Source organism: Bos javanicus, chromosome 1, assembly GCF_032452875.1.
Source record: "Bos javanicus breed banteng chromosome 1, ARS-OSU_banteng_1.0, whole genome shotgun sequence".
Classification (NCBI taxonomy): domain Eukaryota; kingdom Metazoa; phylum Chordata; class Mammalia; order Artiodactyla; family Bovidae; genus Bos; species Bos javanicus.
Genome location: NC_083868.1, coordinates 4,488,655 through 4,512,555, shown reverse-complemented (window position 1 = coordinate 4,512,555; position 23,901 = coordinate 4,488,655). Strand labels below are relative to the sequence as shown.

Sequence of the window (23,901 nt, the reverse complement as noted above, 5' to 3'; positions counted from 1 at the left end):
CCAATTCCAGAAATGAAAAAGGAAACACTTCTACAGATGCTGTACTCTTGAAAATTATTATGAAAGGATATTATCTGTAACTTTATATAAATAAGTTTAAGATGAAATGGGAAAATCCCTATTAAAAAGAAAACAAAACTCGTTACTAAAAACAAGATCATCTTAATAGCCTTACTTCTACAGAATAAACTGAACTTGCAATAATAAAAAAAATAAAATCCAAGAACTTCCTTGGCAGTCCAAGGGTTAAGACTCCACAATGCCAATGAAAGAGGGGCAGGTTCAATCCCTGGTCGGAGAACTGAGATCCCACACGTCCTGAGGGGCAGCCAAACAACATAAACAAATAAATAAGATAAAATTCAAATATCCAGGGCCAATCCAGGTATGGGCGAGGTATAGCGACCACAAGAAAACAATGATACAGAAGCTGTGACACCTGCAAGGTCATACAGCGTAATTAATACACGTTTCAAATAGCTTCACGATGATGTCCCCAGACAGTCCCATGTGAGAGTGTCTAGAAACCTTTCTGAATAATATATTCCCCCTTCCCTAGCTGAGGATTACTGTTCCATAAAACTCCACAAACAAGGGTCTATTAGTCAGTTTTAGCAGCATTATCACGAGATCGAGTCTGGTTGTCTTTCCTGTTGAGTAAGTTACTAAAGGCTCCTTGGCAGGGTAGGAGGAATCAGCATCAAGTTCATTCCCACCTGCATGTTCTTTCTTGAGCCCACAACAAGCAAGAAAGCAGGGCTCCAGCAGCCCAGACCATGCCTCCAGTTGTTTTTCCCTGGCACATGTGCGTGATCATGCCCAGTAGCTAAGTCATGACTGACTCTTTGCAACTCCATGGACGTACCCTCTGTAGCCAGGCTCCTCTGTCCGTGGGATTCTCCAGGCAAGAATACTGGAGTGGGTTGCCATTTCCTCCTCCAGGGGAATCTTCTCGACCCAGGGATCGAACCCCCAGGTCTCCTGCATTAGCAGGAGGATTCTTTACCACTGAGCCACCTAGGAAGCCCAGCATGTGTCTAGATTGGTTTAAAAGTAATTTCATTCTAGTTCTGTATCATAAACTTCGAGAAAGCTAAAGAGTGAAAGTAAACGAAGACTAAAACTGTGGGCACAGCATCCCGTCCCCCAAGCCCCGAAGTTCAGATGGAAGGTGGGCTGGGGAAGTCAGGCTGGTCCTTTCTGGCATTAGGAGAACAACAGAATGGGCCGCTAACATCCCCCCAAGTCACACCCACCCCAGAACCTGGAGAAGCCCTTACAAAATAAAACTTGGTTTTCTACAAATATAATAAGATCCACACATTCATTCGCCTTCGCTTCTGGCTCAGAGAGCAGGACAATTCTCTAAAAATTCTTACAAAAGATCAGCTTACAACACATACACACACACACACACACACACACACATACACACAGCTCCCACTGCTCTGCACTAACCTGTTGATCAGATATGAAATAGATGACACAGATAACAGTTAACCCCCAGGCCTCCACCTAACCAACCCTGCAGTAAGGAAACACTACACAGGTCAAAATAAAGCTCCTTGAGGGGCTCAAAATAAAACCTAAAGAATGCCCGCATTTGTCCAAGTTTATCCTCTGCTGAGACAAGTGAAGCGTCTCTTGCAATCAACCCAACCTCATGCCACCCTCCACCCAAACTTCCTCTCCCCACCCCACCCGAAATCGACTTGGGCAATCAATCTAAAGACAAGTCAGCTGCCACAGAAAACTAACATTTTTCAAGGAAAAAAGTTCCACATAAATAAACAACACCTCAATAGCCAGAAACCCTGGAACTGTACTCACTCAATCAGACAGAATTAATGAGAAACGTAGACTTCCCAGGCTTCACTCCAGAATTCCCACCCAGGAGCCTGTTAGCACCACAGCTTCGGAATATTCCTTCGGAAGTTTTTGTCACTTAAAATCCCGGGACTTTTACGGGGTTCATTTTCAAAGACGTGGACACTGAACGCGCGGCAGGGCAGCCTGAGACACGGCGCATCTTTGGTGGATAACAGGATCCCACCATCTCCTTCCAGAACCCAGATTCAGTGAGATCCTCGGTTACAGACGCGGCGAGCGCGGAAGGGGGTGGGGGATGAATCGCTTTCAAAACCCCGAACCCCTTTCCCCAGGAACCAGAACCCACTTGGTGGTGTCCCCGGGCAGCCCCAGCGCAGCGCGGAGACGCGCCCCGCCGATCCCGGGCGCACAGGTCTCCGCGCGGCAGCTGCGGAGCCCGGGTTCCCATCCGGCCTCTCGCCGCCCAGGGCTGGCCCACACCTCCCAACACAAAGAAATTTGCCGATGAAAAGAACCGGGTTTGAAATTCAAGCTCACCGTCGCTCAGCGAGGCGCACATGCCGCTCGCGTCTTGCTTCCCATCTCTCAGAACTTCCAGTAACAGAAATGAGGAAGCAGCCAGCCTTCCCCGGGCTCCAGGCGGTGGGAGTGGGCGTTACCTTGTGAAGTTTCGTGCTGTGATGAATCTGGTCATTTGGGTGTGTAGAAGAGGATTTGTGGCTCCTCCCCGCACACCGTCGCCTCCCTCCTCTCCGCCTCCTCCAATTCGTCTCCCCTTTGGTGTGCGCAACGCCGTGGACTCCCCAGCGCCCAGCTCCTCGCATCCTTTGGGGAAATTAATTCCTAACAGCTTTTACCCATTTTACAGACGAACCTGGTCGCCCTGCAGAAAGTCTATTTTTCGAAAGCACGTGGCAAGAAAGCAGTGCCTCTTATCGGATTTAAGAGGCTATAAATCTTAAATAACTGCGCAGTACCCGCTCTTTCCCGGCAGGAACATGGGTAGTTCAGCAAGTGGAGACCTAATTTTATGAATATCTAGTTTAAAAGAGTCGAGGACAGAAAAAAAAAAAAAAAACACTTTCAGCTGCTTATTTTTCCTTTAAAGCCTATTACAAAATATTTCAGGTATACAAAAATATATTTGAAAATAATATAATGAACCAGACAACTTAAAATTCCCAATCTTGTTGGGAACTCCTCCCTGAAATGCACCCCGCTGCCCCTCCTCTTTGAAATATAACTGCTGTTAATTTGATTTCCCATGAGCAATTTCTATATCACAGTTTCTAAAAATTCTAAAGGACATAAGCCAACAAAGCTCACGTGAAAGCAGTCCAGTGGTATCTTTCAGCTGGGCTTGCTCTTGGTTCCCAAACAAAAGTTCACTTAAATAAAACTTTAAAAGGACCACACATGAAATGAAGCCTCAGGTGGCCAGTTAAAGAGAAGGAAAGAAATCACAGTATAAGAAAATAGGATATCTGGAATGACAAGCAAGAGGCCCTGTCTGAAAGAGTTGAAGCATTCATGGATGAAATTGATAGATTAATAGCACATTATCATTTTACAAGGTTAAGAGCTGTGTTAAAAGCCAAGGATACTGACCCACTGCTGCAAGGGACTTTTTTCAAACAAACAGGCCACAGAAATAGAAACACAACATTCATCATTAAAGAGGTCGTAATTGCTCAAGTGCCTGTCAGAGATACAGGCTGGGAGCAGTTACTCAGAAAAGGGAATTTTCAAGATAATCATGTTAAAAATCAAAATGGTAAAAACCACAATCCGGTCAAAACTGATTCAAAAATGAGTAAGAAGTAGATGCCTAGTTGATTTATATATTCCCAGTACCTTGCTGAGAAGCTGCTGCTCTGTGCGACCCCATAGATGGCAGCCCACCAGGCTCCCCTGTCCCTGGGATTCTCCAGGCAAAAACATTGGAGTGGGTTGCCATTTCCCTCTCCAATGTATGAAAGTGAAAAGTAAAAGTGAAGCTGCTCAGTTGTGTCCGACCCTCAGCGACCCCATGGAAAGCTAGCATAAGTATACATTTAAAGACTGTCTGATAAATGACGCAAACAACCAAGAGAATGCTCATGAAGACTTCTGAAGGAGCAGAATGAGACAGGAAAGCAGTGGTCCTGGATGTGGATAGTGGTTTTGGTCCCGGATTTGGATAATGGTCCTTACCAAAAGGTGACTTCCCTTAAAGGGACATTTAGCAGTATTGGAGACACAACTTGGGGGTACAATTAGCATCTAATAGGTGTCAGTCAAGGATGCTGCTAAGCACCCTAAAATGCACAGGAAAGCCCCCTTCAACAAAGGGTTATGCAGCCCAAGAAAACAATAGTGCTTGCTATTGTCAGCAAGACCCTGACAGAGGTCTTGCTATCCACTGTCACTTAATGGACATTCCATCTATGATCACCAATATTATAAAGAGATTCTCCTGGGGCTTATGACAATACAGAACAGCATTTCTCCTTCCTTCCCATTGTGTAGCATTTGATGACTGATGGCTGTCGTGTGAGCTCAGAAGAAACTGGGCACTGGGGTCAGATCAGGAAAAAAGTTTACCGATTTGGGGTTCATGCAACTCACAAAACCAACTTCTGTTGAATTTGGATGAAGATAATCAAGAGAGGGTTGAGAGGAAGATGACAGAAAGCCAGGATATCAGCTTGAGAATCATTGCATGGCTGGGCAAGGAGGCATCGGGTGCAAAGTGAAAGAGTTGTGAAAGACACACAGGGTCGGGCTTATCCCGGTCACATCAGTCATCTCTGTATAGACAGTCACTAGCTGGAGACACTCCACTGAGAACAGGAAGGACGTTTAATCTCATTACAGCTTACCGAAAAGCAAGTTACAAATCACTTACAGCAAAAAGAATGTAAGCATCACAAAGTCTACCTCTTTCCTACAAGTTTTTCTGGTCTCATCATTACCTAAGAAGTATTGAACACTTCTTTTAACTGGGATGCCATATGTTTTTTTCTCCTTTCTTGAATAAGAAAGAGATTCGTTGTTGTTGTTCAGAGGTGTGAGGGGTGGGTGCGAGGGGGCAGTGGGTGTGCTCATTTTGAATCCCCCTTAAAACCTAGCAGATGGCAGGTTCTCAATAAATGGACGTGGTATTAAACTGAAGGAGTCCCCACTTTACTACCCACCTCTCAGGTCAGAAAAGAGAGTCCCCTACAGTTGCTTCTGGCAGAAATCCACGGGGCACCAGGGGGTTCAAGAGTCTGAATGATCTGACAGCACATGAAGAATCTGCTGACTGCGTTCAGCGGCTGACAGATTGCCAAAGACCTGACATGGGTGACCAGGGCGAGCCCAGACCAAGATCAGAGCCTGAGCAGTTCCCAAGCGGCGGCCACTGGCCTCCCAGAGAGGTGTCTCTTTGCACCACAGCGCTTACTCCCACAACAGAAGAAGAGTACCAGGCTGTGGGTCCCCCACAAGCCACGTGACAAGCTGATGACAAAAGACACTTGAGCCCTCCTTAAGGTACCAACTCCTGAGCCTGCAGTCTCTAAAGCCACTCATTTTGCTTTTCAAGATTCATATGAATTTAGGAAAAGAACAAGTAAGCACAGTTCTGAGCCCTACACAAGCAATGAACTCAGGCATCAACAGGCAACACTTCTGTAACAGAGAAATACAACCAGTAGAGGGCACCCAACTGACTTTTGTTTTTACCAGTCATCTGGGGTCAGGATAAACCTGGAGACGATATTAAATGAAACCAGTTACAAGAGTAATCTACCACAAGTGGGGAAAAAAGAAAGATTTACCTAAAAACCAGTTTGAAAAAAATCTACAAGCCATGACACCCTTATATGGTATTTATACTGCTTGTAGATATCTATACAGGAGCTAGCTAAACTGACATAATTATAATTAATTAATCAGTTAATACATGTTGGAAACAATATTTGATATGTGGGGAAGAAAGCCACAAAGGGTTAAACGTCTCTCTTCTTTGTCAGCTGAATTTACACTCAGGAATTTACACTCAGAAAAATTTTTTTTCTTAATTTTCCCCAAAGATTTTACTAGGTCTTTATCTTGCTATTTTGCTTATTAGACCTATAATACCTGGCTTTTAAAATTCCTTTGAAATTGTGTTCTCAATGACACAAATGCTCTTCTTAAACAAGATTCTTCTGGATGAGCTATTCAAGGGTCTTCAAAACCAACTTGCTCAGGAATCAAAGCAGCTTAACCCCAAATCATTGTAATCGGCTGAGCTGAAAAGATCTGCAAAGTTGATATTAGTGCCTGCAGTGAGCGCTCTGCCACTCTCCCCGGTCTAAATCTGGAGCTAGGAAGGAGGGCTAAGGTACCAAGCGCTCACACCAACCTGCCGTCACCTGTATTACCCTGAGTCAGCAACAAAGCTGGGGAGAAAGTGCTCCTTAAGTGAGGTGAAGCCCAACTGGGGTGTTAATTAACACCGTCAAATATTCTGAATCCAAATAAAATGATTCCCCAGCACAGGTACAGATCTAAACACAGATCCAGTTAATCCTATGATGTCACTAGGGAAATTCAGAAGCTTATTCACAAATACATTTCACAGTTGACTGACGTCTGATTGCCAAAATCAATTTTTTAATGTTTGAAACTGATTGAAAGTCTAAATGTGGATCCATCTCACCCAGCCCGCTTGGTGATCTGAGGATGCGTTCAGGGACACTGACATGTTTGAAAACCCTTGATTCAGCCCTGGATGAGTGAGGCCTTTCTTCTCTCTGAGAAGAAACCAAAGCCCACCCTTTCAATGTCTTGTCTTGTCTTGATGTGCAAGTGAAAGTGAAAAGTGTCAGTCGCTCAGTTGACTCTGTGTGACCCCATGGACTGTAGCCCACCAGGCTCCTCTGTCCATGGGATTCTCCAGGCAAGAATACTGGAGTGGGTTACCATGGCCTCCTCCAGGGGATCTTCCCAACCCAGGGATGGAACCCGGGTCTCCTGCATGGCAGACGGATTCTTTACCATCTGAGCCACCAGGGAAGCCCATGATGTGCAAAGCCCTCATTAAACTTGATTTGATAAAAGAATGTTTTATGACTTTACACTTTGCACCACCCAAACTGTGAGGCTCTTTCTTTCCTTTTACTCTTTCTTGAAGTGCTTATATTGTTGTTGTTGTTTAGTTGCTAAATCATGCCCGACTCTTTTGCAACCCCATGGACCCACCAGGCTCCTCTGTCCATGGGATTTCCCAGGCAAGAATACTCGAACGGGTTGCCATTTCCTTCCCCAGAAAAACTCTTGACATCATTTTTGCTATCTGAAAACTGAATGCAAAATCAATTAGTGGAAATATTCCTGAAAAATACACCATCTGCTGAAAAAGGCATGCAAACTCTAATAGCCTTTAAAGGCCACCTCCAGGATACACTGCAGTGACTGTGCGGCAAGTTCCTTGAAATCCAAAGGCTTCAATTTCCTCAACCATATAAATGATGGTGTTCAAATTAATCTTCTCTGACTTCCCAGCTCTAGCTTCCAATTATATGTTTCCATGACTTTAAAATTCCCATTGGCTTTCATTGCCCCAAATTACATTTCTTTACAGAACCACTTTTATCTCACATGCCAAGGCTAAGAGTTTCAGGACTCCAGTGGTGATTGACGTAACTAAACCCGGACTTGTAACTGGAAGGGTGAAGGGGAGAGGGGAGGAGGGGTAACCAGCGGAAAGAGGGAACAAGGAGGACAGAGGACGAGTCCATGAGCTCTCAGCCCCTATTAGCTTCACCCACACGGAGCCCAGTGCTGTCCCGCCCCCACACACACTGTGAGGCAGTTGGTTCCAAGGTCTCCAAGCGCCTTGCACAAGAGATGCATGTGGTTCGTGGGGGTGAGAGCATCTGGGTTCTCACTGGTGTGGGATCTTTTAGGCATCTCTCTGCTCAACAGCGATAAACAATAACAATTATTATTGGCACAAAGAGTCACATCACTGCTGAGTAACGAATGTACCAAGATAAGAAGTCAAGCTGTAATTTCAGTCCTGCTATCTTTCCAAAGAACATGCAGCCAAGATAACCTTACCATTCAGCATGATAGCCTCCTGCAAAAGCTGGGGCAGGGAGTGTTCTCACTGGGGAGGCCTCCTTTGCTCACAGGAGGTGCAAAAACAGGCAGTAAGAAGACCTACTTCAAGTCCAGGCTCCACTAACAACCAGGTAAGTGACTTAAAGTAAACCCTCCAGTTTCTTCAGTAAAATGGGAAGTTGACATAGATGCCTTTGACAATGGGTGGGATGGGCTAACAGGCTTTGTAGGAGCACATGCCTAATATTTTCCCTAAACGGTAAAGGGTGCAACATAGGCAAAGATATGTCAATCAGGAAATAAGCCAAGCCTGCTTCTCAAGCTGTTTTAGTGGTTAGAATGTTTTTGATGTTTTTCTGTTGATATTGTTATTTTGGTCATGGTATAGATAGTGAAGTTGAGACATGAGCTTCCCTCATGCTCAGTGGTAAAGACTCCACCTGCCAACGCAGGAGACACAGGTTCGATCTCTGGGCAGGGAAGATGCCCTGGAGAAGAGAATGGCAACCCACTCCAGTATTCTTGCCTGAGAAATCCCACAGACAGAGGAGCCTGGCGGGCTACAGTCCAGGGGGTTACAGAAGAATCAGATACGCCTCAGTGACTAAAAAACAACACAATTGAGACTAGTCACATGCTGAATGAGAGAGTGGGGCCCCTTCCAAGAGCCCAGGTCCACAGAGACCCCTCTTGAGCCCTTCCTGTCGAGCCCCTACTATGAGGAAGCAGCACGTCCCCTCACGAGGGTCACTGCAGTGAGTCACAGCAGCCTTGGGTGCTCACCAAGGACAGCCAATAAAGTGGTATTAGGTTTTGTTTTCCATGGGGAAGAGGAGCTTTTAACTTCATTTCATATTACAGGAGAATGGTAAATGTCATTTCACATTTTCTGCATTACCCAGAACATGTCCAGGTGAAGCTGGGTAGGAAGGACACACCCAGCACGTGGGTATAACGGCGAAGTAAAAAGGACCACACCCACAGATGCATTTCTAACACCTGACATCTGCCAGAGTTCTCTGCTAGTGAAAGGAACATCATCAATTCAAATCAGGGGACCTGTAACACCAGGAACTTGCTAATGGGAATCTACTCGGTTCGCTTTCCCTTCCAAGCACACAAGCATTGGATTTTATGGTCTCTAAGACCACACGGCTGGAGAAGGCAATGGCACCCCACTCCAGTACTCCTGCCTGGAAAATCCCATGGATGGAGGAGTCTGGTGGGCTACAGTCCATGGGGTCGCTGAGGGTCGGACACAACTGAGCGACTTCACTTTCACTTTTCACTTTCATGCACTGGAGAAGGAAATGGCGACCCACTCCAGTGTTCTTGCTGGAGAATCCCAGGGACGGGGGAGCCTGGTGGGCTGCCGTCTATGGGGTCACACAGAGTCGGACACGACTGAAGCGACTTAGCAGCAGCAGCAGATCCAACATGCAAAGAGTACTTTCAATCAGGAAATGCAACAAGCTTATATATCAGAATAGTAAATGGCCCGAGGTAAGGCAATAGACTCATGAAGAGTCATAGACCAGTGTATATAAGCGCCGAAACAAGGATGGCGATCTTGTAGGTCAGAATGGTTACGTGACCTGCTCAGGCTCACAGAATAAAATGACAGCAGACTCAGCCTAGAAGCCAGATTGATTGAAACCTGCTGTTCCTTCCACCAATTCAGGTATTACCTCCTTAAAATAATTCCCTAAAATAAACATTAAAGGCAGCATAAAAGTGAAAGTCGCTCAGCTGTGTCCCACTCTTTGTGACCCCATGGACTGTAGCCTGCCAGGCGCCTCTGTCCATGGAAGTCTCCAGGAAAGAATACTGGAGTGGGTAGCCGTTCCCTTCTCCAGGAGATCTTCCCAACCCAGGGATCAAACCCAGGTCTCTGAATTGCAGGCAGATTCTTTACTGCTTGAGCCACCAGGGAAGCCCAAGAATGCTGGAGGGGGTAGCCTATCCCTTCTCGAAGGGATCTTCCTGACCCAGGAATTGAACCGGGGTCTCCTGTATTGCAGGTGGATTCTTTACCAACTGAGCTACCAGGGAAGCCCCAAGACAGCATATACATAAATAATTCTGAACCTCAACACAGTACAAAAGGCACATATAAATAAAATGATATACATTGATCCCGTCTACAACTAATAGCAAACCATAATAACTGGATGCACAAGAAACTTCTTGGCTCAACTCCAGACTAGCAAACAAGAGGCTCAGAAACTTCGGATGGAAGGATGCAATTAAGCCAGGATGGCTGAAGGCAGGCTGATTCACCAGCAACCAGCGTCCTCCCAAACAAATTACAGTGGTAAGCTTGGCAAGAAAAAGGGGGAAGCCTGGTAACGGCATGGGACACTCATACATGCCAAGGGTCAAGAGGGCACCCTGGTCAAAGACGAGGATCCCCCAATTTGAAAAGTCCTACTCCGAGAGGCCCAAGAAATTAAAATATATCTCCACAGATGATACAAAATGGCATCATTCCTAACTTGCACATGAATGCTCAATGCAATATTATTCACAATAGGCAAAAAGTGAAAACATCCGAGGTGTCCATCAGCAAGTGAATGGATAAACAGGATGCCGTCTGATAAACACAGTGGAATATTATTCAGCCATTCAAAGGAATGGAGGATGATGCTTGCTACATATGGATGAACCTTGAAAATGTCATGCTACAGTGACAAGGTCAAAGCCCACTCACATGAAATACTTAGACTAGGCAAATTCATGGATATAAAGAGGAGATCCGAGATTACCAGGTGCTGAAGAGCAGGGGAAATGAGGATTTACTGCTTAATGGTTACAGTGTTTCTTGGAGGTGAGGAAAAAGTTTGGGGCATAGACAGTGATGGTCATTGCACAATCTTGTCAATGTAATTACTGTTACTGAATTATAAACACAAAAATGGTTAAAATGACAAGTTTTATGTTACATTTTTTTACCACAATTTTTTTTAAAGATTCAAAAAGAGAATTCATCGCTTTCAAACTACTGGTTCAGGTACGTGTAGCTTTTCACAATACTGCTGTTAAAAAATCATCAAAACTTTAAGCACGTTAACTAAGCTTTAATGTGTGCCCATTCTCCCTGTCACATCACCATGACCTCGACCATACACCAGCAGCATTTTTCTCTGACTGTAAGAGGTAAAACGGGATTGTCCAATCTGTAAAACAAAACCTCTTGTAATCACGAAGATAAAACAAGGCACACCTTTGCACATCAGGAGCTTCCACGGGTGCCAGACGTTACACCTGTAGGGAACGTCTCTCACCATGGCTCCACTTCCACCAACCCATCCCAGTCCCAAATTTCACAGCGGAACATGAAGCCAGAAAGGGTGGGATCTGAGCCCAGAAGAGTAAGAGGAGAAAACAACTCAAATTCAAATTATCAAATGAAAATACTAAATGGCACACTTTTTTCTGAGAGTGATAAACAGTCTTTTATTGGGTTTGGTTCAGTTCTAGGATGAAAGAAAATATAGCCATGGAAAATGTCTTATATTCCTAGTGTTTACTGTCTCACATATCCATTTAATTGAATATCGGCTGTTTTTTATTATTGAAACTTTATATTATTCTTTTTTTCTACTGCTTTATTAATACACTTTTTAATTTTCACAGAGCATGTTTTATGCATTTTTCCCACAGAGCAGACCTAGACTGGCCAGGAATTCCTTTTCTAGTTACAGGCCTATTTTCTAATTTTTGTAAAGCCTCAGTCCCCCATCTGTAAGACAGGTTATAATGTGGGTTGGCCAACAGTTCCTTCGGGTTTTTCTGCAACACCTTACAGAAAAGATGGACGAACCTTTGGCCAACCCACATAGTATTTTACTTGTGACGCTACAGGAGGCTGAGAGCACTGAGAAAATTTATGAAGACCTCCGTCAAAATCATAGGACTGGGGTCTGCTCATCAATGTTTGTATCTGGTCCTCATGACAGTGCAACAAAGTGCTAGACCCATTTAACCAATAGAGAGACTGAGGCACACAGGGGTTACGTGAATTGCCCAAAGCTGTTCAACAGGAGGAGGCAGGTCTGAAATTCTAACTTGGTCTCACAGAGGCTGGGAGCCTGGCTCTTCCCGACCTCAATGCTACACTTGGCCTATAACCTTGACATTCATCATTGACCTGGGCAGCCTCACGTGCACTGCATTTGTTTCTACTGTCCTCATCACCTCCAGAAGTCACTGATTCTCAGCACCTCACAAAGTCACAGAGCTGAGTCTGATTCCCAAAGCCTGTGCTTACTCACAGGGCTCCTTGCCTCCCTCCCAAGACCAAATGGAGTGGCAAGCCACATACTTCAGAGTCTGACATGAAGTTATTGGAAGATAATCATCACAACATCTGAGAAAGATGACCGAACAAGGTATCTAAGGTGAGCAAGTTCAACTGGGCAACAGTCAAAGAATATGCATAACCCACATGAAGAAAATTCATCAGTTCAGTTCAGTCACTCAATCATGTCCAACTCTTTGCGACCCCATGGGCTGCACCACGCCAGGCCTCCCTGTCCATCAGCAGCTCCCACAATTTACTCAAACTCGTGTCCAAAGAGTCAGTGATGCCATCCAACCATCTCATCCTCTGTGGTCCCCTTCTCCTCCTGCCTTCAATTTTTCCCAGCATCAGGGTCTTTTCAAACGAGTCAGTTCTTCGGATCAGGTGGCCAAAGTACTGGCGTTTCAAGCTTCAGCGTCAGTCCTTCCAATGAATATTCAGGACTGATTTCCTTTAGGATTCAAAGTGTCCTTTCGCAGAACCAAGGTCCCCTGCCACAGGCAAGTTCCAGGTCCAGGTTGAGATAATTAACCATTGGGTGGGTATTTTATACTAACCTATTTGCAGTGTTGGTTCCTAGTCAAAAGAAATACATGATGAACAGAATCTTGCTGGCGCTCAACCAGCTCACACTCTCCCAGACTTCCCACTGAAGCACAGCAGGTGAGTCACAGGATGACACATGGCTCTTGGCGTAGGTACCAAGAGTTACTCTTGCCTCCTGGTCAGAGTGGAGGAGGCTCCTCTCCAAGCGACCTGACCAATGCCTCACCAGACCACCTGAAACCCTGAAGCTCAGCTTTCCACTCCCAGCCACCTGGCTACTAGGAAAAGGGATTTCTCAGCATCGGATTACGACGATGCCCAACCTGCCACGCTTTGAGATCTTTGCAGAAGGCTGGCGATGACCAAGATAAGCCATCTCAGCTTCAACGTGTTCACACACCTTGCTCAAGCTCGGGTTTATGACTCAGACTCCTCCCTCCTCCCAAAGCCCTGTGCCCTGAGAGCCTTTGTTCTTCTTTGCTGGCCACAGATGAACTCAGCCCATTGGAGAACAGCTGTAATCCCTTCCCTGCTGAACTTTCCATCGGCAAAAATTAGTCAGGTTGGCTGGGTGTGAGGTCAGCTGTTTCCTGAAGGAACACCCACCAGAGAGTTCCCTTTCCCGCTCCAAATAAAAATCAAATATAGCTCTTAACCAGCCTCATAGATGCTACTGGCACATACATGGACCCTACTGACTCAGTCGACTTCAATAACCAAAAACAATATTCTTGGCTTTTGGCATTAGCATGGGATTTTGTTTTCATGGGAATATGGTGCCAGCTCATGCTATTTGCTCCCGTGGGAACGTGCATTCATTCTGAGTATACATGGACCCTAGATTTGAGCCCTTTATTCAAGATACCTTCTCTGGGAGGTCCTTTCCCCTCCCTCATCTTCTTTCCCACTTCCCTGCTTTATTTCTTCCTCCTTTATACACACAGAATATGTTAACACACAGGCACTACATCAACAAGAAAAAGATCAACAACCAAAGAGAAAAATGACAAGTGATTTAAACAGGTCGTTCACCAAAGAGGATATTCCAAATGGCCAAGAAACCCATGAGCAGGCATTTAGCCTTCATCAGGAAAATATAAATTAAATCCAGAAAATCCCCTCATTACCAGAACAGCTAGAATGAAAATGAGTGTTAATGCCGGGGGTCCTGGAGAACATGAAACAACAAGAACTCTTACATTCTCAGGGAGAGTGGAACTGGCTCAACTTCCTTCTGTATTAAAGATGAAAAATCAGCAATTCCACTCCCAGAGATAAACCCAAGAAATGCATGCACATGTGCACTCAGGAAACTGTCCCCAAACATTCTCTGCAGCATTATTCACAGTAGCCAAATGTTAGAACTAACCCATTTTTCACCAGCACTAGAATGGTTAGATCAGTTACAGTCTGCATAAACAATGAAACTGTGAAATAGTGAAAATGGACAAATCAGACCTACACACAGGAGAAATGAATCTCATTGTTTAAAAAGTGGAGGAAATGAAACCATGCCTAAAAGAGTAAATAAAGAATGGTGGCTCAGATAGTAAAAAACTGCCTACAGTGTGGGAGACCTGGGTTGGATACCTGAGTTGGGAAAGACTACTCACTCCAGTCTTCTTGCCTGGAGTATTCCATGGACAGTGGAGCCTGGCGGGCTACAGTCTGTGGGGTCTCAAAGAGTCAGACACACCTGACTTCACTTTAACTTGAGCTTCCCTGGTGGCTCAGCTGGTAAAGAATCCGCCTGCAAAGAGGGAGACCTAGGTTCCATCCCTGGATTGGGAAGACCCCCCCTGGAGACAGGAACAGCTACCCACTGCAGTATTCTGGCCTGGAGAATTCCATGGACTGTGTAGTCCCTGAGGTCACGAGGGAGCCACTAACACTTTCACTTTCTGCTCATATAAGATTCAAAACTAAACTACAGTGCTCAAAGAGACATAATTGAGTAATAAAACTGAAGAAAAGCAAAACGATGATTCCAAAGAAGTCTGGCCCAGTTGTTATCTTCAGGAGGTGGGAGGAGATCCTGACTGAGCACCGAGGGGCAGGTCTTCTGGCGGGGCTGACAACGTTCCATTTCTTGAGCTGGTGATGACCACACCCACCTTAGAGTGTACATTCAAGTGTGCTATTCCAAACGGGTGGCCCGTTTCACAATTTAAAAAGAGTTTAGAAACCCCCTCCACCAAGAAAATCCACATGAAAACTATCTTGGAGAAAAATATCTTTCATCAAATATTAAACCCCTTCCCAAATAAGAAAGCCTCTTATTTTTAGGCTGCAGATATAAAATCCTGTATAAACAGCAGAGCTTCATAAAAAAAAAAAATCTCTGAAAGAAAGTTCAATGACTAAGACAGTTAGTGACACATAAGATAACATTCTTGTTCTAAAGGGACTACTTAGTGCATGAAGCCATTCTTCTCTACTAGCCATTTAAACTACATTAAATTAAATTAAATCTACTAGCCATTTAAATGGAGAAGGCAATGGCACCCCACTCCAGTACTCTTGCCTGGAAAATCCCGTGGACGGAGGAGCCCGATGGGCTGTAGTCCCTGGGGTCGCTAAGAGTCAGACACTACCGAGCAGCTTCACTTTCACTTTTCACTTTCATGCATTGGAGAAGGAAATGGCAACCCACTCCCGTGTTCTTGCCTGGAGAATCCCGGAGATGTGGGGGCCTGGTGGGCTGCCATCTATGGGGTCACACAGAGTCGGACACAACTGAAGCAACTTAGCAGCAGCAGCCATTTAAAATACTAGTAGGTCGTATGGACATAGATTCCAGTAACTCTTTTCCTTGAGGACTATTGTCATAAGTGTGACTGATTAGAAAAAGACCCTGATGCTGGGAAGGATGGAAGGCAAAAGAAGAAGGGAGTGGCAGAGGATGAGATGGTTAGAAAGCATCAACAACTCAGTAGACAAGAATTTGAGCAAACTCCGTGAGATAGTGGAGGACAGAGAAGCCTGGTGTGCTGCAGTCCATGATGTCAAAAAGAGTCAGACACAACTTAGGGACTGAATGATAACAACAAATAAGATCTTCCCAACCCAAGGATAGAACCCAGGTCTCCCACATTGCAGGCAGATTCTTTACCATCTGAGACACTAGGGAAGCCCAAGATATAGATAGATAGATAGATAGATAGATAGAGAGACAGATAGATATGATGTATATACTTATTATTATGTACACATATACGTACATGTTTATGTATTATAGCTCAGTCAGTAAAGAATCTGCCTGCAGTGCAGGAGACCTGGGTTCAGTCCCTGGGTTGGGAAGATCCCCTGGAGAAGGAAATGGCAACCCACTCCCGTATCCTTGTCTGGAAAATCTCATGGACAGAGGAGCCTGGTGGGCTGCAGTCCATGGGTTCACACGACTGAGCAACTAACACTTACTTACTTATGTATTATATATAGCCAGCATAAGAATATGCCACTCAATATGCACTCAATATGCCAGCAAATCTGGAAAACTCAGCAGTGGCCATGGGACTGGAAAAGGTCAGTTTTCATTCCAATTCTTTTATTGAAGAATTGATGCTTTTGAACTGTGGTGTTGGAGACGACTCTTGAGAGTCCCTTGGACTGCAAGGAGATCCAACCAGTTCATCCTAAAGGAAATCAGTCCTGAATATTCATTGGAAGGACTGATGTTTAAGCTGAAACTCCAATACTTTGGCCACCTGATTGTAAAAAGCTGACTCATCTGTAAAGACCCTGATGCTGGGAAAGATTGAAGGCGGGAGGAGAAGGGGATGACAGAGGATGAGATGGCTGGATGGCATCACTGACTCGACAGGCATGAGTCTGAGTAAACTCCAGGAGTTGGTGATGGACAGGGAGGCCTGGCGTGCTGCAGTCCATGGGGGTCGCCAAGAGTCGGACACAACTGAGCGACTTAACTGAAGTATAAGAATACACCTCTTTCAAGGACTTTAAGATGAAAGAAGCATGTAACAGTGGGCTCAGCACACTGACTGTCTTCCCTACTTCTTCTAGGGAGTCACTGGAGGTATGGACCTAATGCTTACAACTTGGAAGCGCCAGAAAGAAAGTACAGAAGATGCAGTGGTCAGCCCCCCACTGATCCCAAGGACTCAAGCCATTCACCCAATAGAGTTTGCCCTTGTGCTCATGATGAATCATGGAACCATCACCCTTGAATGTGCTATAATTTTAATTTTAAAGAAATTCCCAAAGGACCATTCATCTCTTAGAGCACTCTTTCTTACCCACACCATGAAGCAGTTGATTTCTTTATGTTCCGATGAGTAGCCAACCTATAAACAGGAACATCAAGCTCTGTGATGTCTTTTTTGCCGAGGAATAGTGGCGGAGACCACTCCTTTCCGCTTTCATTTGTTACTATTTTTCTCTACATGCTTCACCCTTTATTCTTCCTCCATCCCCAGACACAAAGGATGGAATAATCATTAAACCCCAAGCCCCTGAACACAGTCATTGGCCCAGAGGTGAGATGACCATCTATATTAGCCAATCAGAGAACCTCCTTGGGAATAATTTTTTTAACCGAGGAAGTCAGTCTAGAGCTGCTGGCAGCCAAGTCTCTGCTGTGTTCAAGCTAAACAGAGAAAAATCTAATTCAACTCAGGGAAAAACAGGGATGAAAGACAGAGAGTCCTGACGTGCTGACGCCCCTGGGTCTAACTGTCCCCCAAACCCAGCTTCATCGTGCTCCTTACAGGGTCCAATGTTTCCATTTTGACCTTCTTTAAATCAACTTGTGTTAGTCACTCAGTTGTGTCTGACTCATGATCTCATGGACTGTAGCCCAACCAGGCTTCTCTGTTCATGGAATTCTCCAGGCAAGAATACTGGAGTGGGTTGCCATTTCCTTCTCCAGGGAATCTTCCCCACATGGGGACTGAACCTCGGTCTCCCACATTGTAGGCAGACTCTATACCAAGTGAGCCACCAGGGAATCAACTTGAGTTTCTAAACCTTGCAACACAAAATTCTAACTAATATTGCTGGGATCTCATTTTTCTTTTTTAAATGGTTTTATTGGTGATGTTGCTACTTTACTGATGGAAGATGCAGAAATCTGCCCCTATGATCTACAGCACACCTCCACACCATACATTTGTGAAAAAATCATTTGTGAGTCCCTAAGTTTACTCTCTTTTTTTAATTTTTATTTTATATTGGAATAGAGTCGATTAACAATGTTGTATTAGTTTCAGGAATAGAGCAAAGTGATTCTGTTATACATATACCTTTGTCTATTATTTTTTAAATTATTTTCCCATTTACATAATACTGAGCAGAGTTTTCTGTGCTACACAGTAGGTCCTTGTTGGGTGGGAGTGTGTGTGTGTGTGTGTGTGTGTGTGTGTGAGCGCGCACAAGTGCGCTAAGTCGCTTCAGTATATGGACTGTAGCCCGCCAAGCTCCTCTGTCCATGGGATTCTTCCAGCAAGTATACAGCTGTGGGTTGCCATGCCCTCCTCCAGATCTCCCCAACCCAGGGATCGAACCTGAGTCTCTGATGTCTCCTGCACTGGCAGGCAGGTACTTTACTACTAGTGTCACCTAGGAAGCCCCCTTGTTGGTATCCATTTTAACTATAGCAGTGTGTGTCCACGTCCATCCCAAGCTCCCTAACTATCCCTTCTCCCCACCCTTCCCCACTGCTAACTGAGTTCCTTCTCTAAGTCTGTGAGTCTGTTTGTGTTTTGTAAACGTTTGCTCTTTGCAGAATCTGTCTCTTTTTACTTCTTTTAAAACTACACCCTGGGTGTGTTCTTTTCCCTATTTTATTTATTTCTTATTTGCTCTTGATTTTTTTTCTTTTCCCAATGTTGAAGGACACGTGGCGAATATCTTGGATTTTTCTCTGTTCCATGAGAAGGGTGATCTCCCCCAAATTAAGACCTGAAAATGGAGCAGCGGCTGTAGATGCTTCTGCAGCATCCAGATTACGATCTTAGAGCTCTTCCCAAAGAAACCTCTGTAGCTCTGAGGAAACTCCACGCTTGGGGCAACCAAAGGAAGTGCCTTTGCAACCGCACAACATGCAATGGAACCACAGAAAAGAAAAAAAAACAGCCACTTCCGGTATATTTTCTGAAGCATTTCACTTAAAAGGAGATCTAGAAAGAAACAGGAGGAAAAACACAGAGCAAAACAGCTCCTTGACAACAGAGGAGAATGTTCAGGGCTGCAGGGGTCATTTGCATGGACTTCATACATCTCTCTATTCTCCTGATAATAAAGGACATAATTTCAGCATTTTCTAAGAGGGCAAAAACGCATTCCTCCTTTCCCCAGCCAACAGCTTTCTGAAGTAATTCTACGGTGGGCTCACAGGACACCCCCCATCCACTCCCCTGCCCTCTCGCCCTGCTTCCTAGGGATGGATTAGAGGCCCCAGCAACTGCATAGTTTTACGTTTCTCTGAACCACACAAAAAAATTAAAGGATCCCAGGTGGAATAAATTTGTTCAGTAAAGAACCACGTAAAAGTGAAATCGCTTCTAGAGCGCTCTCTCAGAGCTTAATGAATGGAACTCCATTTCTCAATCGAAAATTCTGATCAAATGGGAAGCCCTTCAGAGGTTCCTGCTGAAAACCGACTCTGCTGGCCTTGCAACCAGGAGCTGGAGTGGAGTATTGGGGAGCAGAGGAAGCTATGTTTGGCAGTGGAATAGTGGAACTGAGAAAATACTGGAATATGAGCCACAGAGGGAGAGTAAAGAACAGCTCAACCTATAGGAACTGCTGATACGAGTTGGGCTTCACATGGTAAAGAATCCGCCTGCAATGCAGCCGACCCGGGTTCAATCCCTGGGTCGCAAAGATCCCCTGGAGAAGGAAATGGCTACCCATGAGTACTCTTGCCTGGAGAATCCCACGGACAGAGGAACTTGGCAGGCTACAGTCCATGGGGTGGCAGAGAGTCAGACACGCCTGAGCGATTAACACTTTCCAATTCAATACCATCTAAGCTCTACAAACATATCTTGGAGCAACTAATGCCATGGTGGCCGAAAACTGCCATGGGTAGATGGATGGTTGGACAAACTAAGAACAGGATGATGACAATTACAACTAAATGAGTGTATACTGATGGAGGGGAGAAGGAAGACAGGCAGACCACATCAAAATCGCTGAGCAATGGCCTGGACCAGAGTGGACAGACTTTTTCTATGAAGAGCAGATAGTATTTTAGGCTTTACAGATATTATAGGCTTACCTCAGTTCAGTTCAGTCGCTCAGTTGTGTCCAACTCTTTCCGACCCCATGGACTGCAGCATGCCAGGCCTTCCTGTCCATCAACAACTCCCAGAGTTTACCCAAACTCATGTCCATTGAGTCAGTGATGCCATCCAACCATCTCATCCTCTGTCGTCCCCTTCTCCTCCTGCCTTCAATCTTCCCCAGCATCAGGGTCTTTTCCAATGAGTCAGCTCTTCCTATCAGGTGGCCAAAGTATTGGAGTTTCAGCTTCAACATCAGTCCTTCTAGTGAACATTCAGGACTGACTTCCTTTAGGGTGGGCTTACCTGGATCTCCCAAAATTCCTACGTTCTAACACTGGGCTTCCCAGATGGCACTAGTGGTAAAGAATTCACCTGCCAATGCAAGAGACTCAAGAGATACAGGCTTAATCCCCGCATTGGGAAGATCCCCTGGAGGAGAACATGGCAACCCACTCCAGTATTTTTGCCTGAAGAACCCCAAGGACAGAGGAGCTTGGCAGGTTATGGTCTATAGGGTCGCAAAGAGTCAGACACAACTGAGCAATCGAGCACACAACCCTCGTACCTCAGAATACGACAGAATATGACAGTATTTGGAGATAGGATCTTTAATGAGGTAATTAAGTAAAAATTAGCTCAAACCAGGAAGTCCCTGGCAGTCCAGTGGTTAAAACTCCATGCTTCCCCTGCAGGGGGTATGGGTTCAATCCCTGGTCAGGGAAATAAGATCCCACATACCGTGCTTCACGCCAGGAAAAAAAGAGCTCCTATGGGTGGGCCCTAATCCAGTAGGACTGGCAAGCTTATAAGAAGAGGAAATTAGGACATAAACCGTCACAAAGGGCAAAGCACGTGAGGACAGAGGGAGAAGACATTCATCTACAAGCCCAGCAGAGAGGCCTCAGAAAGAATCAACTCCGCCAGCGTCTTGACCTCAGACCACTTACCTCCAGAACTTAAACAAGAAAGGAGAGAAGAGGAGGGAGAAAAGGAAGAGATGAGTGGCGGGACAGAGGACTCCCAACTGTGTACGTCAAGCTGGTTCAGCCCACCCTCCCCACCCCTGATAAGAGACGCGACAGAACTGGGGGTATAAGCGCTACCAAGAGCACAGAGGGGCACAGAGCCTAACGACCAGGACATCCCTTTTCTACTTCTAGGTCCGTCACTTAACTGCTAGATTTAAAATCAAGCCACAGGAAGACTTAGTTTCCTAGTCAGCAGAATGCAACTAGATGTACCAGGCAGACAGATTTAAATAGCAGAATACATTTTTTAAAAAAATTCACTAGCTACCCATTTTAAATGGCTTTGTATTCTTTTTCTTTGTGGAGACATCTCCATAGCAACAAAACCTGAATACCTCAGTATTCAACCCAAGCTTACCCGCCCAGTGAATTTGGCAAGAACGGTTTCTTCTTACTAAAGGCACAAAACAATTAAGGGTAACTAGAAAATCTGACAGACCTCATGCATGCTTCTTGGAGCCAGGAACAGACAACCAAGAGACATCCTCTCGCTTCTCAACCAAGGTGGCAACGTTCCGATTCCTCATGGTGCAGTAACAAAAGCGTTGATCACGGTGCTCCGAAAGACCAGCTCACTGTTCACGTTATTTACACATCTGTCCTTGCGCTGGTATTATCTGCATCCTTGTGGGCCACTATAATATTTTACTTTAAATGACATCTTATTTGGAATCATATGATCAATATAACTTTATCCGTCATTGTCTTTTCTGAACTGCTTCACGGACCACAAATGAAGGGGGCCTAAAGAACAAGATCGATGTCAAGTTCCAAGTAATCAACGTGCTAAACCCCCCAAAGAGGCCACCTATAAATTACCACAGGAAGTTCATCCCAGTTTAGACACTTCATGCAAAGAAGCATATTAAAAGAATTAACTTTGAAACACTTTTTTCTGAATTCAAACTTAGCCATACGTATTACGTTCGAGGAACTTGTACCAACCTGACGGTCAGTTGGCAAGAGAAATCCACCAATTATTTTAACTTCATGAAAGATTTTCAGGGAAAACATGTAAGACATATTAATAACTCCCTACTTTGTATCTTAGGCTCCATTCTGAAAAGACCTTTAATATTTCAAAATAATTGGTTTTAAGCTTTCCAAATAACCTTTCCTAAAAATCCAAGTGAATCGCTCCAGCAGTTTATTACTGTTTGTAGCTCAACAGATTACTCACTCGAGCTGAGCCACACACATACCATTTTTAATTAGCGTGTCACAGTGTGCCTTGATTTCAAATCCAAAATATTCTAATCCAAAGTGATTCTGTAGGCTTCCTATTTGCTGCCAGGAGCTTGAAACGTTAAAAATAGCAACCAAGTTTTCACATCTCAAGGCAGCACGGAGCATTTCAGGAAAGCATACAGGCTTCAAATAGGCCCACAAAGAGATCCCAAATGGCAGCTATCTGTTGATAAGACCTTAGATCTGATTATCCTCCCCTACACTCATAAAAAAAAAAAAAAAAAAAGGATGCTGGGCGGACACTGAATAGCATCCTATTGCTAGAAGGAAAACCTTATAAAGCAGGAACTTGTAGCTTAAACTCTTCAGTAGCAGGAGAAAAATAAGGCAAAACAAGGCAAAACTGCTAAAAATACAAGTATATAGACTCTTCAATACTATAAAACTGAAGATGCTGGCTTTGCATGCAAATTTTGAACAAATCCGTAAGGATTCAGCCAGCAAAATCCAGAAACTGGGAAACCTGACAGGTCAAAGACTTAAGTCACTTTTTTTAAAGTTTGTGTACTAGAGTCTAGCTGCTTGACAATGTTGTTTCAGTTTCTATTGTACAGCAAAGTGACTCAGTTATGCACATGTGCCCTATTTTTTGGATTTCCTTCCCATTTAGGTCACTCAGAGACTTAAGTCACTTTAATCCATAACATGAAAGGGACAAAAAGAAAGCAAGAGAGAATAAGGGGGAACTTATTGATCACATGACACGTAAGACATTATCCATCAGCGGCAACATAGGGCGTGCAATTTGGATCCTGATGTAAAAAGATAGGACATTCAAAAACTATGAGCCAGGAGGATAAATTTGAAAACTGACTAGATATGGGATAGTGTTAATGAGTTACAGTCGGTATGGTTTTTCATGTTATCTTTTTTGCAACATATACTGATATATTTGCAGAGGAGAGGATATGGTGTCTGGGATTTGCATCAGAATAATCCAAGATCTGTACGTGTGTGTGTGTGTGCATGGTGACTGCAGAGGAAAGCAGGCTGGCCATAAATTGCCAATCCTTGAAGCTAGGCAAAACAGTTTGTATGGGGCCCGATATACTATTCTCTTATGAATGCTTGAAACTGTCAATTAAAAAAAAAATAGTATGTACAAGAAATTCTGTGGTCTGAACGCCCAGAAAATGCCTCTGGGTGGCCTGAGGGTGTGTGTGGCCTAAAGACATATTTTGTTTGGATTGTGGAACTGTTTTTTTCAAAAAGATTTTTTTTTTCTTTTCCTTTTTGATCCAACATTTAAAAATAAGAAGACTTCAGGATTTCCAACTTCTCTGAAAACACAGGAATGATCTGGCAACCCGGGGCCACAGCAGCAAGGCCTGGAGTGTGGCCCGTGCCGCCCCCGTCTCCCTGGCACTCATGGACCGATAACAGCTTCCCCTGGTCTGTGATCAACTGAAACCGATCCCATGAACAGCTCTCTTCAGAGCCTTGACACAGCACCAACCTGAGGGCCAGGGCCTCCAGAATTTACATGTTCCATTGATCAGCCCAAACCACTCGAGTTCTGTTTTCTGACCAGTAATCAAAAGGCCCTGACAATAACTTCAAGACAAGCGCCAGGAGAGTTTCCGTTTATATTGCACAAAGCCGTGATTGGAAACATATGGACAGT

General features: G+C 44.6%; 1 protein-coding gene across 9 annotated transcripts in view; it reads right to left on the bottom strand.

Moving 5' to 3' along the window:
• TIAM1 (TIAM Rac1 associated GEF 1) overlaps positions 1-23,901 on the bottom strand; it is a 466,629-nt gene that overhangs the window by 237,037 nt on the left and 205,691 nt on the right. For 5 of the 9 annotated variants that reach the window (XM_061418676.1, XM_061419005.1, XM_061418849.1 and 2 more), the window contains exon 1: positions 2,368-2,536. The exons of 2 other annotated variants lie outside the window; for them this stretch is intronic. The gene's annotated coding sequence lies outside the window, so the exon portion shown is untranslated. Of the gene's footprint in view, positions 1-1,830; positions 2,267-2,367; positions 2,537-23,901 lie in introns of those variants that run through there. 2 more of the 9 variants (XM_061419121.1, XM_061419068.1) reach the window with 2 other exon arrangements.